Source organism: Oncorhynchus masou, chromosome 11 (genome assembly GCF_036934945.1).
Source record: "Oncorhynchus masou masou isolate Uvic2021 chromosome 11, UVic_Omas_1.1, whole genome shotgun sequence".
Classification (NCBI taxonomy): domain Eukaryota; kingdom Metazoa; phylum Chordata; class Actinopteri; order Salmoniformes; family Salmonidae; genus Oncorhynchus; species Oncorhynchus masou.
This window is the reverse complement of record NC_088222.1, coordinates 17690072-17707247: the sequence shown is the minus strand read 5'-3', so window position 1 is coordinate 17707247 and position 17176 is coordinate 17690072. Positions and strand designations below refer to the sequence as shown.

Below are 17176 nucleotides of genomic sequence, written 5' to 3'. Positions count from 1 at the left end.
TCACCGGTCTTCTAGCCATCGCCGCTTCACCTTTAATTTTCCATTTGTTCTGTCTTGTTTTCCCACGCACCTGGTTCACATTCCCTCATCAGACTAAATGTATATTACCCTCTGTTTCCCCCATGTCTGTGTGTGGAATTGTTCTTCGTGTAGGGTGTTATGCTACAGGCTGGATTGCGCTAGGTTTGTTTCAACCTAGGTTTGTTTGCTTTGTTTAATCCGGTTCATGTTACCGTGGTTGTGCTTTGTGCTGCCTCGCCTGTGCCTTTGAGCCAGGGTGTATATTAAAGTTCTCCTGTTATCACCCATATCTGCTCTCCTGCGCCTGACTTCCAGGCAACCAGTCACTCACCCCGTTACAGAATTCCACACCTGTCATAGAGGAGCGTGTCCGGGAGCATGCGGCGATGCTCCACCCGGCTCCTCCGAGACGTGAGAGGGTGTCCGCCCTCAGCCCTTTCCCCGAGAGGCACGAGACAACGCAGTGTGGGTAGAAGGAAATGCGGCGCTGGACCACTTAGAGGAGTTCAACCGCCGCTTCCGGGCAGTCTTCGACCACCCGCAGTCAATGAGTCCTCAGTCAGTCAGTCCTCAGTCAGTCAGTCAGTCCTCAGTCAGTCCTCAGTCAGTCAGTCCTCAGTCAGTCAGTCCTCAGTCATCAGTCAGTCAATGAGTCCTCAGTCAGTCAGTCAGTCAGTCAGTAGTTAGTCCTCAGTCAGTCAGTCAGTCATCAGTCAGTCAGTCAGTCCTCAGTCAGTCAGTCAGTCCTCAGTCAGTCAGTCAGTCCTCAGTCAGTCAGTCAGTCCTCAGTCAGTCAGTCAGTCGTCAGTCAGTCAGTCATCAGTCAGTCAGTCATCAGTCAGTCAGTCCTCAGTCATCAGTCAGTCAGTCCTCAGTTAGTCCTCAGTCAGTCAGTCAGTCCTCAGTCAGTCAGTCAGTCCTCAGTCAGTCAGTCAGTCCTCAGTCAGTCAGTCAGTCCTCAGTCAGTCAGTCAGTCGTCAGTCAGTCAGTCATCAGTCAGTCAGTCATCAGTCAGTCAGTCCTCAGTCATCAGTCAGTCAGTCCTCAGTCAGTCCTCAGTCAGTCAGTCCTCAGTCAGTCCTCAGTCAGTCAGTCAGTCCTCAGTCAGTCAGTCCTCAGTCAGTCAGTCCTCAGTCAGTCAATGAGTCCTCAGTCAGTCAGTCAGTCAGTCAGTAGTTAGTCCTCAGTCAGTCAGTCAGTCATCAGTCAGTCAATGAGTCCTCAGTCAGTCAGTAAGTCCTCAGTCAGTCATTCCTCAGTCAGTCCTCAGTCAGTCAGTCCTCAGTCAGTCAGTCAGTCCTCAGTCAGTCAGTCAGTCATCAGTCAGTCAGTCATCAGTCAGTCAGTCATCAGTCAGTCAGTCCTCAGTCATCAGTCAGTCAGTCCTCAGTTAGTCCTCAGTCAGTCAGTCAGTCCTCAGTCATCAGTCAGTCAGTCCTCAGTCAGTCAGTGAGTCAGTCAGTCCTCAGTCATCAGTCAGTTAGTCCTCAGTCATCAGTTAGTCCTCAGTCAGTCAGTCCTCAGTCATCAGTTAGTCCTCAGTCAGTCAGTCAGTCCTCAGTCATCAGTTAGTCCTCAGTCAGTCAGTCAGTCCTCAGTCAGTCAGTCATCAGTCAGTCCTCAGTCAGTCAGTCCTCAGTCAGTCAGTCCTCAGTCAGTCAGTCCTCAGTCAGTCAGTCCTCAGTCAGTCAGTCATCAGTTAGTCCTCAGTCAGTCAGTCAGTCCTCAGTCAGTCAGTCAGTCCTCAGTCATCAGTTAGTCCTCAGTCATCAGTTAGTCCTCAGTCAGTCAGTCAGTCCTCAGTCAGTCAGTCATCAGTCAGTCCTCAGTCATCAGTCAGTCAAAGAGTCCTCAGTCAGTCAGTCAGTCAGTCAGTAGTTAGTCCTCAGTCAGTCAGTCAGTCCTCAGTCAGTCAGTCAGTCCTCAGTCAGTCCTCAGTCATCAGTCAGTCAATGAGTCCTCAGTCAGTCAGTCAGTCAGTCCTCAGTCAGTCAGTCCTCAGTCAGTCAGTCCTCAGTCAGTCAGTCATCAGTCAGTCAGTCATCAGTTAGTCAGTCCTCAGTCAGTCCTCAGTCAGTCAGTCAGTCAGTCCTCAGTCATCAGTTAGTCCTCAGTCAGTCAGTCCTCAGTCAGTCAGTCCTCAGTCATCAGTCAGTCAGTCATCAGTCAGTCAGTCAGTCCTCAGTCAGTCAGTCAGTCCTCAGTCATCAGTCAGTCAATCCTCAGTCAGTCAGTCAGTCCTCAGTCATCAGTCCTCAGTCAGTCAGTCAGTCCTCAGTCAGTCAGTCAGTGAGTCAGTCAGTCCTCAGTCATCAGTCAGTTAGTCCTCAGTCAGTCAGTCAGTCCTCAGTCATCAGTTAGTCCTCAGTCAGTCAGTCCTCAGTCAGTCAGTCCTCAGTCAGTCCTCAGTCAGTCAGTCCTCAGTCAGTCAGTCCTCAGTCAGTCAGTCATCAGTTAGTCCTCAGTCAGTCAGTCCTCAGTCATCAGTCAGTCCTCAGTCAGTCAGTCCTCAGTCAGTCAGTCCTCAGTCAGTCAGTCCTCAGTCAGTCAGTCCTCAGTCAGTCAGTCCTCAGTCAGTCAGTCCTCAGTCAGTCAGTCCTCAGTCAGTCAGTCCTCAGTCAGTCAGTCATCAGTTAGTCCTCAGTCAGTCAGTCAGTCCTCAGTCAGTCAGTCAGTCCTCAGTCATCAGTTAGTCCTCAGTCAGTCAGTCCTCAGTTAGTCGTCAGTCAGTCAGTCAGTCCTCAGTCATCAGTTAGTCCTCAGTCATCAGTTAGTCCTCAGTCAGTCAGTCAGTCCTCAGTCAGTCAGTCATCAGTCAGTCCTCAGTCATCAGTCAGTCAAAGAGTCCTCAGTCAGTCAGTCAGTCAGTCAGTAGTTAGTCCTCAGTCAGTCAGTCAGTAGTTAGTCGTCAGTCAGTAGTTAGTCCTCAGTCAGTCAGTCAGTCCTCAGTCAGTCAGTCAGTCCTCAGTCAGTCAATGAGTCCTCAGTCAGTCAGTCCTCAGTCAGTCAGTCCTCAGTCAGTCAGTCCTCAGTCAGTCAGTCCTCAGTCAGTCAGTCCTCAGTCAGTCAGTCCTCAGTCAGTCAGTGAGTCAGTCAGTCAGTGAGTCAGTCACTCAGTGAGTCAGTGAGTCAGTCACTCAGTGAGTCAGTCAGATATAACAACATTATGAGACACTACAGTAGAATAAATTGTTTATGAGTTAAAAACATGTTATAACAGGTCATAGCCAGACTCACCGGTGGCTCCGAAAGTGACCCAGCGGTTCTCCCGGGGGCTGATGTTCTGGTCGTACGGTCGGTTCCCGTACATGTGGGCGGTGCTGTTCACCAGCCAGGTGACATTGAGCGAGACGGTGTAACGCAAGATGGACGCCAGGAAGTAGGAGTTCCACAGTGTCTCGCCCCAGAACTACCAGGGAACCACGGTGGGAACCAGGAAGCACATTATCAGGACCGTGGTCTTATAGTACCTGGGATAGAATAGTCTCAAAAGAATGGTAGAGGAGAAGAGAGGGAAGAGAAGAAAGGAGAGTCGATGGAAGACAGGAGACAGGAGAGGAGAAGAGCAGAGATGAGAGGAGAATATCTTATAGGGCTTATCCAGAGTAACTTATGACTTACAGACGTGATCATCAAGCAGATTCAGCCATGGGACAATTTTTTCTTGAGCGGATAATCAGTGGACCGGAACATAATTACAAATAATTTGTAGACTGCAAATTGTCCGGAAGAAGCCCAAACAAATTTTATGTTTGACTAAAACATAATAATTTCAAACCAAGGGGGCCAAATAAAACCACCTGTGGGCCAGTCGGGGAACCCTGACTTACAGGAAGACTAGTGCAAAGCTCGGGTGGTGTTGTGTTCTGATCAATCAAACAGGGCTAGAGCTCGGGGTCAACGTGAAATGGGGCAGTGGACCCACTTTCTCTGAAAATGGACGACGGGATCAGCCAAGAGGTCAGTAACGTCCAGCTTCTTTACCTTCTCGATGACATCACGGTGTTTACGCACAAACAGCCAGCCAATGTGAGCAAAGAAGAAGCCTCGTGTTGCATTGTGGGGGTCTGCATTTGTCTCTGAGAACTTGTGGTGCACACGGTGGTCTCTCGCCCACTCATAGATGTGATTCTGGGGAGGAGAGAGGAGGAAAAAGGTGTGTGGAAATGTGTGAAGTGAACTTTTTGAATCCTGCATTCAGGCAAATTTTCCATAAAGAGGACAGTCTCTCACAGTGCACCTTGGTAGTCATGACAACACTACTATTCTTTCTGTCCAGCGGACCCCCCACACCAGCCATCGTCTCCCTGCGTTAGATGGCCCTATTGCTTTGTCATAATTAGAAACCAGTGATGTAATATAGTTCAGGTCCTGGGACGAGACTGAGAGCACAGTGGTCAGCAACTTAATTAGAATCATTAACCTGAAACTCAAATCAAATGGAGTCATAGGTAGTTGATAGTTAAGTACCTTGATCAAGGGTACATCGACAGATTTTTCACCTTGTCGGCTCAGGTATTCGAACCCACAACCTTTCGGTTACTGGCCCAACACTAACCACTAGGCTACCTGCCGCCTCTCAGAGACATTTTGGAGACATTTTGGAAGAAATAGCTTTTGATTTGTAGAAGTACAAGTAAATAATTAATATCCACCTGTTTCTTTTATGTCTTTTATGTGTCTGAAAGGGCAGAAAGACCCTGTGCTTTATGAAGGTTCTCTATAGTGATTCTGTCACGACTCCCGCCGAAGTTGGCTCCCCTGCCTGTTGGGGCGGCGCTCGGCGGTCGTCGTCACCGGCCTACTAGAAGTTGGCTCCCCTGACTGTTAGGGCGGTGCTCGGCGGTCGTCGTCACCGGCCTACTAGAAGTTGGCTCCCCTGCCTGTTGGGGCGGCGCTCGGCGTCACCGGCCTACTAGAAGTTGGCTCCCCTGCCTGTTGGGGCGGCGCTCGGCGTCACCGGCCTACTAGAAGTTGGCTCCCCTGCCTGTTAGGGCGGTGCTCGGCGGTCGTCGTCACCGGCCTACTAGAAGTTGGCTCCCCTGCCTGTTGGGGCGGCGCTCGGCGTCACCGGCCTACTAGAAGTTGGCTCCCCTGCCTGTTAGGGCGGTGCTCGGCGGTCGTCGTCACCGGCCTACTAGAAGTTGGCTCCCCTGCCTGTTCGGGCGGTGCTCGGCGGTCGTTGTCACCGGCCTACTAGTGTTGGCTCCCCTGCCTGTTCGGGCGGTGCTCGGCGGTCGTCGTCACCGGCCTACTAGAAGTTGGCTCCCCTGCCTGTTCGGGCGGTGCTCGGCGGTCGTCGTCACCGTCCTACTAGCCGCCACCGATCCCTTTTCCCTTTTCTGTTTGTTTTGTTTTATTAGTTGCACCTGTGTCCTATTGTGTGTTTTCTGATGGGCGTCCCTTATTTAAGGCTAGCAAACCCGCCCTTGTTTTGTGCGGGATTATTCTAGTGTTACGTGTTGTGTTGTTGGGTGTGTTCGTGCTCCGGATCTGGTTCCCTGTGTTTTAGGTTGGTACGTATTTTTGCGCCCTGTGTTTGGGCATTGTATTTTGGTGCCACATTAAAGTGCACTTCTCCCTTGGAACTCTCTGTGCCTGATTCCTACCTCACACACCTAGTCTATCGTGACAGATTCCCACCTGGACTAATTAAAAAATTTCTTCAAGGTTGTCAACAACTGAGGGAGAGTGGGATGGAGGACACTTGAACAGCTGAGGGAGAGAGGGATGGAGGACACTTGAACAGCTGAGGGAGAGAGGGATGGAGGACACTTGAACAGCTGAGGGAGAGAGGGATGGAGGACACTTCAACAGCTGAGGGAGAGAGGGATGGAGGACACTTCAACAGCTGAGGGAGAGAGGGATGGAGGACACTTCAACAGCTGAGGGAGAGAGGGATGGAGGACACTTGAACAGCTGAGGGAGAGAGGGATGGAGGACACTTCAACAGCTGAGGGAGAGAGGGATGGAGGACACTTGAACAGCTGAAGGAGAGAGGGATGGAGGACACTTGAACAGCTGAGGGAGAGAGGGATGGAGGACACTTCAACAGCTGAGGGAGAGAGGGATGGAGGACACTTGAACAGCTGAGGGAGAGAGGGATGGAGGACACTTCAACAGCTGAGGGAGAGAGGGATGAAGGCCACTTGAGAAAAGAGGAAGAGTAGAATAAAGGAGGAGGAGAGGTACTTCGACAGTATTTGATTTGGAAAACAATTGTTGATTATGCAGATAAACCCTGTTGTTACATCCTGTTGTTATGGTTGGATGCTGAAGGGTTGCTAGGTTGCTGCTGTAGTTTTATTATTGTATGCGTTCATCACTTAATGTGAATAAGAAATAATAAGAAAATGAACTTGAACTAACCTGGAAGGACATTGAGTTGGCGGCTGCGAGGAAGACAGAGGGAGCTTGGCTCTGTAGGAGCGGTGACTCCACAGCCGATGGACCCCTGCTGTCACTCCCAGGGCTGTCACGATGAAACACACATAGGCTGTAACACACACACCAGAAAACACAACAGAGCCATTTAAAAACCGAAAGGGTGAATACCAGCTTGTTACACACCAGAGGAAACAATATATAAATATTCCGAAACATGATTATGTATACAACAAGGCACTAAAGTAATACTGAAAAAAAAGCACGACTAAGGAATACACCTTTTTGCCTAAATAAAAAGCCTTATGTTTTGGGCAAGTCGAACACTACACGTCACTGAGTAATTTTCGAGCATGGGGTTGGCTGCATCATGGTATGTGTATGCTTGACATCGGCCAAGACTGGGGAGTTTTTCAGGAGGAAAAGAAACAGGATGGAGCTAAACACAGGCAAAATCCTAGAGGATAACCTGCTTCAGTCTGCTTTACACCAGACACTGGGAGAGGTATTCACCTTTCAGAAAGACAACAACCTACAACAAATCTGCACTCGATTCAGATTGACAGTGTTTAATAGTCACATGTACAGGGATGCATGTGTGATTGCATGGTACAGTGAAAATCTTAGTCCTGCATGTTCGGGCTCAGAGCCTAAGTTAAATAAAACAATTCAAATGTTAATTAAAAAACAACAATAGAAATAGCAGTATATACAGTACATAAGACAGTGAATTCTCCTGAGTTACCTAATTACATTTTTTAAAATAAAATCTCCTTGAAAATCTATGGCAAGACTTGAAAATGGCTGACGAGCCATGATCCCCAACACTTTGACAGAGCTTTTTTACACAATTTTTTCTCAACTTCTTAAAGCATTGTTGGTTAAGGTCTTGTAAGTAAGCGTTTCACTGTGAGATCTACCTACACCTGTTGTATTCGGCGCATGTAACAAAAAAAATTACATTTGATTTGAATAATTTTGAAAATAATAATTAAGCAAACATTGCACAATCCAGGGGAGCAAAACACTTAGAGACTTACCCAGAAAGACAGCTGTGATCGCTGTCAAAGACTTCCCCAGAAAGACTCAGCTGTGATCGCTATCAAAGACGTACCGAGAAAGACTCAGCTGTGATCGCTGTCAAAGACTTACCCAGAAAGACTCAGCTGTGATCGCTGTCAAAGGTGATTCTAACATATATTGACTGTTTAATTTTACATCCGCTTTAATATTGCGTATTTTGTGTACATTACTAACAATTTTTTTTATTTGTAACACTTTGTAACACAATAACATGAAGAAATCCAAGGGTGTCACGCCCTGACCATAGATAGACTTTTTTATTCTCTATTTTGGTTAGGTCGGGGTGTGACTAGGGGGGGTGTACTTAATCTAAGTTGTTTATGTCTATGTTGGCCTGGTATGGTTCCCAATCAGAGGCAGCTGTTTGTCGTTGTCTCTAATTGGGGATCCTATTTAGGCAGCCATTTCCCCACTGTGTTTTGTGGGATCTTGTTTTTGTGTTGTTGCCTGTGAGCACTCCTGAACGTCACGCTTCATCAATTCTTTATTGTTTTTGTGCATTTCATTGAATAAACATGTGGAACCCATATCGCGCTGCACTTTGGTCTGAGTATGCTTACGACGATCGTGACAAAGGGGGGTGGGGGGGGGTAGACTTTCTATTTAAGCACTGTATCTATATCTATTGAACAAAAATATACATGCAACAATTTCAAAGATTTTACAGAGTTACAGTTCATATGAGGAAATCAATCAACTGAAAAAATGTATTAGGACCTAATCTATGGATTTCACGACTGGGAATCCAGATATGCATCTGTTGGTCACAGATACCTTACAAAAACGGCCCTCACAATGGGCCTCAGGATCTCTTCACGGTATTTCTGTGCATTCAAATTGCCATCAATAAAATGCCATTGTGTTCATTGTTCGTAGTTTATGCCTGCCCACACTATAACCCCACCTCCACCATGGGGCATTCTGTTCACAATGTTGACATCAGCAAACCTCTTGCCCACACAACGCTATACATGTGGTCTGTGGTTGTAAGGCCAGTTGTATATGTACTGACAAATTCTCTAAAACGACATTAGAGGCAGTTTATGGTAGAGAAATTATCAATCAATTATCTGGCAACAGCTCTGGTGGACATTCCTGCAGTCAGCATGTCAATTGCACACTCCCTCAAAACTTGAGACATCTGTGGCATTGTGTTGTGTGACAAAACTGCACATTTTTTAGTGATCTTTCATTGTCCCCAGCACAAGGTGCACTTGTGTAATGATCATGCTGCTTAATCAGCATTTTGATATGCCACACCTGTCAAGTGGAAGGATTATAATGGCAAAGGAGCAGTGCTTACTAACATGGATGTAAACAAATTTGGTCACCAAATTTGAGAAATACCATTTTTGTGCGTATGTAACATTTCTGGGATCTTTGATTCAATCTCATGAAACATGGGACCAACACTTTACATGTTGCGTTTATATTTTTGTTCAGTATAGATTAGTCTCACTGAGATTAAATCTCTTTTGCAAGAGAGGCAGGGTCAGCAGTGTATTACATGTTACAGGTGGATAAAAGGCTGAGAGTTTAGGCTTAACCAAATCTCTCTGTAAGGCACACAGGTCACAAAAATAGGTGCTTTTGAATAACGTGGCCATAGATGATTGATAAATGAAGATAGTTCACTCAGGCAGTTTGTCATTGAACAAAAATGGTTGGTTCTGGTCTACTTAAATGGATGTCTTTATAGCAGCTGGGTCTGGTATACTTAGTTAACTGACATTCATTGAACCATAAAAAAAAAATACAGCAAGTGGGGTGTCTCGCTTCCTCTTCCGTCTCTGATGTGGCCTCATATAGTGGAGGCTATGCAGCTAAAAATAGTGTCCCCTGTGTTCAAACGATGAATTACTAGACTAATGAAAATGGTTCCACTTGGAAAGCTATGCTGTCTAGTGTCTGATGGAATTGATTCCAGGAACTGTGCATCACTATGACTGACTGGGAAACACCCATCCAGAGTGCGACCCAGACAGACACTGCCCATAGAGGGCCGGAAAAACTGGGATTGGTTCAGCTTCAACGCTTTCCAGGAAAATAAACAAATTACAGATTATGGTAATCCCTTAATATCTTAATAGTTCAAAATGGGGATGTAGCCAATAATAATATGCTCATTTGGCAGACGATAACACAACTTGATTTTAAATTAGTTCTGGATATTGCCTACCATATATTCATATTTTAGGTAATCAATACACTTGATCTTTTTAACAGGTTTAATTTAGAAATGCTTATAAAAAAAGACCCTGGGTGTATAGCGAGTCCCCCAATTCAGATGCCCGCTGTTTCTGACATGGAGAGTACTTGATGACATTACACTTTAAAGGCACAATCTGTTCATGCTGTTCAATTGTCATCTGAAAAGCTCTCACAGCAAAAAGAATATACATCAATACATCTACATATTTGTTGACTTGGATGAAACATCTCTTACATGAGAATACCTTTTAGTTATGAAATCATAGGAATTACTGTATCTAAAGCTGATCGTTACAGTGTAACAAAACAAAAAGCTGATAGTGTAACAAAACATTATTACATGACAGCTCCCGTTATTACGTGACAGCTCCCGTTATTACGTGACAGCTCCCGTTAAAATCAGCTGGTTAAATTTTTGGGGGAAGTTGGTTCTTTGATTAAATATGAATCTATAAAACAGAAGCGGAAATGCAACTAACATGCTGTTGGTCATCAGGAATATTGGCAAGCGCTTTTGATGATTTTTTTTTACATTGATTAGTATCATCTGGTCAGGCCCGGTGGCAGACATTTCCGGGCAGTAATTATATAAAGTAGCAGAGCAGAGCTGTCCATTTAAATTCACCTTCACCTTCCATGAAACAGGTACTGTCTGGATTATATCCTTCTGTGAATGAAACAAATACATTCTACAACATTTCCCAGAACCAACAGGGCACATGTGAGAGAACAGTAATTTGATAATGACAATGATAGCTAGGGAACTACTAATAGTACACTCGCACTCAACATTTAAATTAGTCATTTAGCAGACACTCTTATCCAGAGTGACTTACAGGAGCAATTGCCTTGCTCAAGGGCACAGACAGATTTTTCACCTCGGGATTCGAATCAGTGACCTTTCGGTTACAGGACCAACGCTCTTACCTGCTAGGCTACCTGCTGCACCTCCCTGAAATGTGTTGTTGTTACTGTACCTGTTTACACATAATAAAGTCCCATTTCATTTAACAAGATCCTAATAACATCGCACACTTGGGTTACCCCAGAAGGCCAGACAGGGCCATGTTAATAAGTATCAGCCACATTTCAGAGGAGTAACAGTGTGTCAGTTGAGAAACGCTTCCTCAGCTTTTCCCACCCAGAGATAGATGTGTGAGAGATGCTTGGAAAAACAGCAACTGTTGACTTTCTGAAGGCTGTCTGCACTGTGCTCACTAAGCAGATAGATAGCACACACACACACTGACTCCTGCCTCCCTATGGCCTTATATTTGGACACTGTCTACGCAGCTGTCTGTCACTTACTCAATTTTAAGACCAGTTCCTTATGGAGCCCTAGCTTCCTATGCTGGTCTCTAACCCTATACATGACATTTGGTTGGCTATTTAAACTGAAATATGGCTTTGTTCCAATATCCACACTAGCATAGCACTTTAGAATACAGGTCCAATACATTGTTTTTTTCTAAAGGGCAATTGTGATGTTGGAACAGATCCAGTGACACCTCTGATGAGTACTGGCATGTTGTAGATGATTGGTGGATGGTGAGAGGGGCAGAGCCATGATCAGGCTGCGTACCTGAGGATCCGGTTGGTGGAGGAGGCAGCATGTACGAGGCAGGCGACCCCATAACTAACAGTGCTCACTGTGGGTCTTTAACAAAAGTAACATACATTCTAATTTCTAGCAGTTCAGGAAATGTGAAAAGGAAGCATTTTTCTCTGTTAATAATTACAATATATGGTAACAGTACAGACAAATGCTTCAACTTATTTCAAAAGTACAGTTGTTGCCAAAGATATCGGCACCCTTGCACTTTTTTCAAGTAACTCACAATTTCCCCCCAAAATAAGTTGAAATTGACCAAAGTATTTGGTCTCCACAATTCTTTATTTCACTGTCAATATTACAGAACCTTTGATTTTGATTCAGAACTTAATATATCCATTTAAATCTAAAAAATAAACAGATGGCATTGACTAAATTAATATTTGGTAGCACAGCCTTTGGTCAAAATAACTGCAATCAAGCGCTTCCTTGTCACGGTCTTCCTCCTCATCTGAAGAGGAGAGGCGAGAAGGATCAGAGGATCAAAATGCGGCGTGGTATGTGTTCATAGTGAATATTTAATTAAAGAAAGTACTGAACACTGCATACAAAAACAATAAACCAATAACGACCGTGAAGCTACAAATGAGACCTGTGCTGACAGAAGCCACTAGCATAGACAATCACCCACAAACAAACAGTGCAACCCAGGCTACCTAAGTATGATTCTCAATCAGAGACAACTAATGACACCTGCCTCTGATTGAGAACCATACTAGGCCGAAACACAGAAATCCCCAAATCATAGAAAATCAAACAGACTGCCCATCCCAACTCACGCCCTGACCATACTAAATAATGAATACAAACCTCAGGAAATTAAGGTCAGAACGTGACATTCCTATAGCCATCAATGAGCTTCCTGCACCTCAGTACTGGCAGTTTGGTCCACTCATTTTGTGCAAACAGCTCCAATTCTCACAACTGCGGTTTTCAGATCTCTCCACAACTTTTGAATGTGATTTATATCTGGACTCCTTGCTGGCCACTTCAGAACAGTCCAGCATTTGATCTTGAACCATTCATTGGTGCTTTTTGAAGTGTGTTTGGGGTCATTCTCCTGCTGGAAGTCCCATGACCTTCAACGGAGACCCAGCTTTCTGACACCGGGTCCAACATTGCGCTCCAATGCCTTGGTATTCTCCTGATTCATGATGCCAAAACATCACTGAACCTTCTCCATGTTTGCCTTCAGGGAAGGTATTATTTTCTTTGAAGGCTTAAATGTTGTTATGTTAGTTTTTTTTGTTTTGTGTTTTGGTAGAATTTTTACCCCGTTTTCTCCCCAATTTCGTGGTATCCAATTGTTTTTAGTAGCTACTATCTTGTCTCATCGCTACAACTCCCGTACGGGCTCGGGACGAAGGTTGAAAGTCATGCGTCCTCCGATACACAACCCAACCAAGCTGCGCTGCTTCTTAACAGCTTCTTAACACAGCGCACATCCAACCCGGAAGCCAGTCGCACCAATGTGTCAGAGGAAACACCGTGCACCTGGCAACCTTGGTTAGCGCGCACTGCGCCCGGACCGCCACAGGAGTCGCTGGTGCGCGATGAGACAAGGACATCCCTACCGGCCAACCCCTCCCTAACCCGGGCAACGCTATGCCAATTGTGCGTCGCCCCACGAACCTCCCGGTCGCGGCCGGTTACGACAGAGCCTGGGCGCGAACCCAGAGTCTCTGATGGCACAGCTGGCGCTGCAGTACAGCACCCTTAACCACTGTGCCACCCGGGAGGCCTCTAAATGTTATTTTCTGTAAACATAGAGATGGTGTGCTTTACCAAAAAGCTCTAATTTGGTATCATCTGTCCACAGGACATTCTCCCAGAAGGGTTTTGGCATGGTCAGGTGTGTTTTGGCAAATTGCAGTCAGGCTTTTTTACGTCTCTCTCTCAGCAGTGGGGTCCTCCTGGGTCTCCTACCATATAACCCCCTTTCATTGAGTTGGTGACGGGTGGTGCGAGGTCTCCGGAGATGGAGCCTTCAGATTGTCCATGCTTGGATACAATGTTGTCTGACCTCAGATAATTATCTGGTTTTCTTTCTTTTCTCCATGCTCATTGAGGTACACACAGTGACACAAAACAGGAGAATTTGTCCTTTTCTCTATTCAAACTAGTTGATTTTTATATTGCAGGCACAAGCAACTCACCACAGGTGGGTTCAATTCCAAAGTAAAAGAGGATGACCTGCTTGGAAATCAAATTATTTCTAACTACTTCTAGAAGGTGCCAATAATATTGTTTCGGGCCATTTTAGGATTTCTTTGTGGAATAAGCTAAGATTTTGTAAATTACTCAGATTTGTTTTGTTCAATTGCAAAACAAAGACATAAATATGTGGATACCAAAATATGTTCGAATTTCAACAGTTTTCTGGAAGAAAATGTGTATTATTTGAATAAATTGCACAGATAACAATATTTTTGGCCATGACTGTATGTAGATTTTTATAGAGAGACTATCAGGCATGAAAAATGTGTCATTCAGAATGGGACATCATGCAGAGCGATAGTTAACAGCCAAATGTTCTCATTTTAATTTAGGGTGATATTTCAGGTTTAGATAAATCGCCAAAGAAAGGCTCAAGGCTGATGAGCAAAGAACATTCCAAAGAGAGAACACTCGGAAAGCAAACATTCAACAGAAAATGCTTGGTTTAAATTTAGAAAACAGGGCATTGAAGATCGTGTCTCCAACTGTATTCCAAGTCAGACTAACTGTATTTAGAACACCCAAGGCTAGCGCCTGTGTGTGCGAGGCCACGATTAGCTCAAGCCTATTAAATGTATACTCCAAACGTGTTGGTGGCAGCATACACACTTATAGGTGTTCAGTGTGCCATTTTCCTTCAACACGAAGAAGAGATCACCTATCACCTGGAAGTGGTTGTGATGTTTGAGACACTTACACTGGTACTGATGTGAGAACATGGGGAGGTATGCAGCGGCCGAGGAGGCTGGGGGGGGGCACTGTAAGTGCTGTTATTGTGAAGTGGAAACGTCTAGGAGCAACAACAGCTCAGCCTCGAAGTGGTAGGCCACACAAGCTCACAGAACGGGACCTCAGAGTGATGAAGCGCTTAAAAATTGTCTGTCCTCGGTTGCAACACTCACTACCGAATTCCAAACTGTCTCTGGAAGCAACATCAGCACAATAACTGTTCGTCAGGAGCTTCATGAAATGGGTTTCCATGGCCGGGCAGCCGCACACAAGCCTAAGATCACCATGTGAGATGCCAAGCATCGGCTGGAGTGGTGTGAAGCTCGCGGTCATTGGACTCTGGAGCAGTAGAAACGTGTTCTTTGGAGCGATGAATGGAGGCTGTTCTAGCAGCAAAGGGGGGAGCAACTCCATATTAATGCCCATGATTTTGGAATAAGATGTTTGACAAGCAGGTGTCCACATACTATTGGTCATGTAGTGTATGTCTATGGTGTATGCATTGTAGGCACCTGACCTGAGCCATAAGGGAAACTGGGCATCTACCACCCCACTATCAGTTAGATTAGGCCACTTTGAAAACTATGTTGCAGGTGTGTGTGTGGGTTGAGATCACTGCAGCAGGCAGCTTAGTCCCCTAATGGCTGAGTCACATGAGTGAGAGAGGAGACAGAGCAGCACGCGCACGCGTCATGACTTTTTAACGGATGTAGGTAGGCTATTTAGATTGTCATTTTGGAGACACATATTTTTTTCCCAAAAAACATATTAACATGCTAGAACTGATGCCCATCAAGAAATATTGTCGGCAAATCACTGGAAAGCGTCTTTATACCACAGGTATGACAAAAAAAAGTTTTACTGTTCTAATTATGTTGGTAACCAGTTTATAATAGCAATAAGGCACCCCGGGAGTTTGTTGTATATGGCCAATATACCATGGCTAAGGGCTGTGTCCAGGCACTCCACATTGTATCATGCATAAGAACAGCCCTTTGCCGTGGTATATTGGACATACACCATACCTCCTTGTGCCTTATTTCTTAATCATAACAGTCAAACGAGTTAAATCGACATCCATTGATGGAAAATGATTTTGCAAGTTTTATAAAAAGGTGAATTATGTTCTCTCATGCAACATATTAAAATTCCTTTATGTCACAACAATAATTATTTTGATAATAAACAAATTTAGCTTACGTAACCCCAACTTGAGACGTTCCCTCTCCTATGTCTTAAAGGGCAATTCCAACACTTTTCAAACTCATATTCATTACCTCCAGCACAATACCAGAGTATACATGTGTGAAAAGTGCACGTTTCTACATCTTGTAGTAAAAAAAAAATATAAAGTTCAAAAGTTGTAAAATATATTTTCAACCACAGATCATAGAAACATGCTGATATGTCACACATGTAGACACAGGTATGGTGCTGGAGATGAATATGAAGTTGTGGAATTGACGTTTAAAAGGGATACTCTGAGATTTTGGACATCACGCCAGGCCCTCATCACCACTGCACTGATCAGCTGCAAATCAATAACCAATTATCAATATGACAATACACCTCCCTCTGCCAGTTCCTCAACACCCCCACTGATCAGCTGAAGAATGATATGTTGTCAATAATCAATGAGTAGAACAGTAGCCAATACCATGAATTAACAACTACCTGATCACATGGCCGTGGCACTCATCATGATAGAGGTACTCTTGTGATGGGAGAGGCTATACGGACACACCCAAAATTCATGACGTATGTCACAAGTTAAGTGGAGACGAACGGATTCGGTTCAATCAGCTCAGTCAGTCGTCCTGATGAGCCCTCCCAAGATAGATAGTTTAGGTTTGCGGCTAGAAACTTCAGAGACAATTTAAAACTGGTCTGCTGAAGTTGGGGGTGTTCAGAATCATTCTGTTTATACTGAACTGCAAAAGCAATAAATGTGCTTTAGCTGTCTGTCACCCTGGCCTGACATTAGCTACACTATCTAGCTACTTCCCTCTACGTTAATGCAAGACAGAAGTCCTCGGCAAGCAGGACCCGGGAGAGAAGGATACTGCATGGTGCTGTTGTGTTGCCGGCTTGCAGCACAAACTCTCCCCATTGAGCAGTAGACTATCACGGTGACATCCAGATGGTTACTTCCAATATTACAAGTTATTTCTCCTGTAGGCTGCTATACTATTCAAAATATAATTGAGTATGGAACAAAATGTTCCACATTAGCTACCACCAGCCACATGGGATACAGTCTCCCTGTGAAGCAACTGCTGCCCAGTGGGAAGCACCTTGCTACAACACCGTTGCATTGGTCATTCACACCAGCATGTCACGTTATGTTACGGTGATAGTTACCTTGGTGATCTTGCTGGGAGTGTTGGGGAAGTACTTCCTCTGTGTTTTCTCCAGGAGCTCCACCCCAATCTTCCTGGCAGCAATATCCTTGCAGGTGAAGCACTTTTTCTGCAAAGCAATGATGCCTGCATGTGTTTCATTACAGGTAACCATGATTGACAGAGGAAGAAGAATGATTACAAGCACCACCCACCTTTTGAAGCTTCCAGTCTGTTATTTGAACACAATCAGGATGACAGAGTGATCTCCAGCCTTGTCCTCGTCAACACTCACACTTGTGTTAACGAGAGAGTCACTAACATGATGTCAACTGGTCCTTTTGTGGCAGGGCTGAAATGCAATGGAAATATTTTGAGGGGGGATTCAGTTTATTTGCATGGCAAAGAGGGACTTTGCAATTAATTGCAATTCATCTGATCATAAAATATCTTACACAACTAAGTGTTATAATTACAGTGTAGTGTTAATGCATAGCATAAATCACGTACAAATCAACTTCATGTTATTGTCGAAAACAATCAGACATCTGAAATCAGAAAATTGGCTTATCAGAAATAT

General features: G+C 44.9%; 1 pseudogene; it reads right to left on the bottom strand.

The window, feature by feature from the left end:
- Positions 1-3232: 3232 nt before the first annotated feature.
- Positions 3233-16771, bottom strand: LOC135547810 (stearoyl-CoA desaturase 5-like; annotated as a pseudogene).
- Positions 16772-17176: the final 405 nt, after the last annotated feature.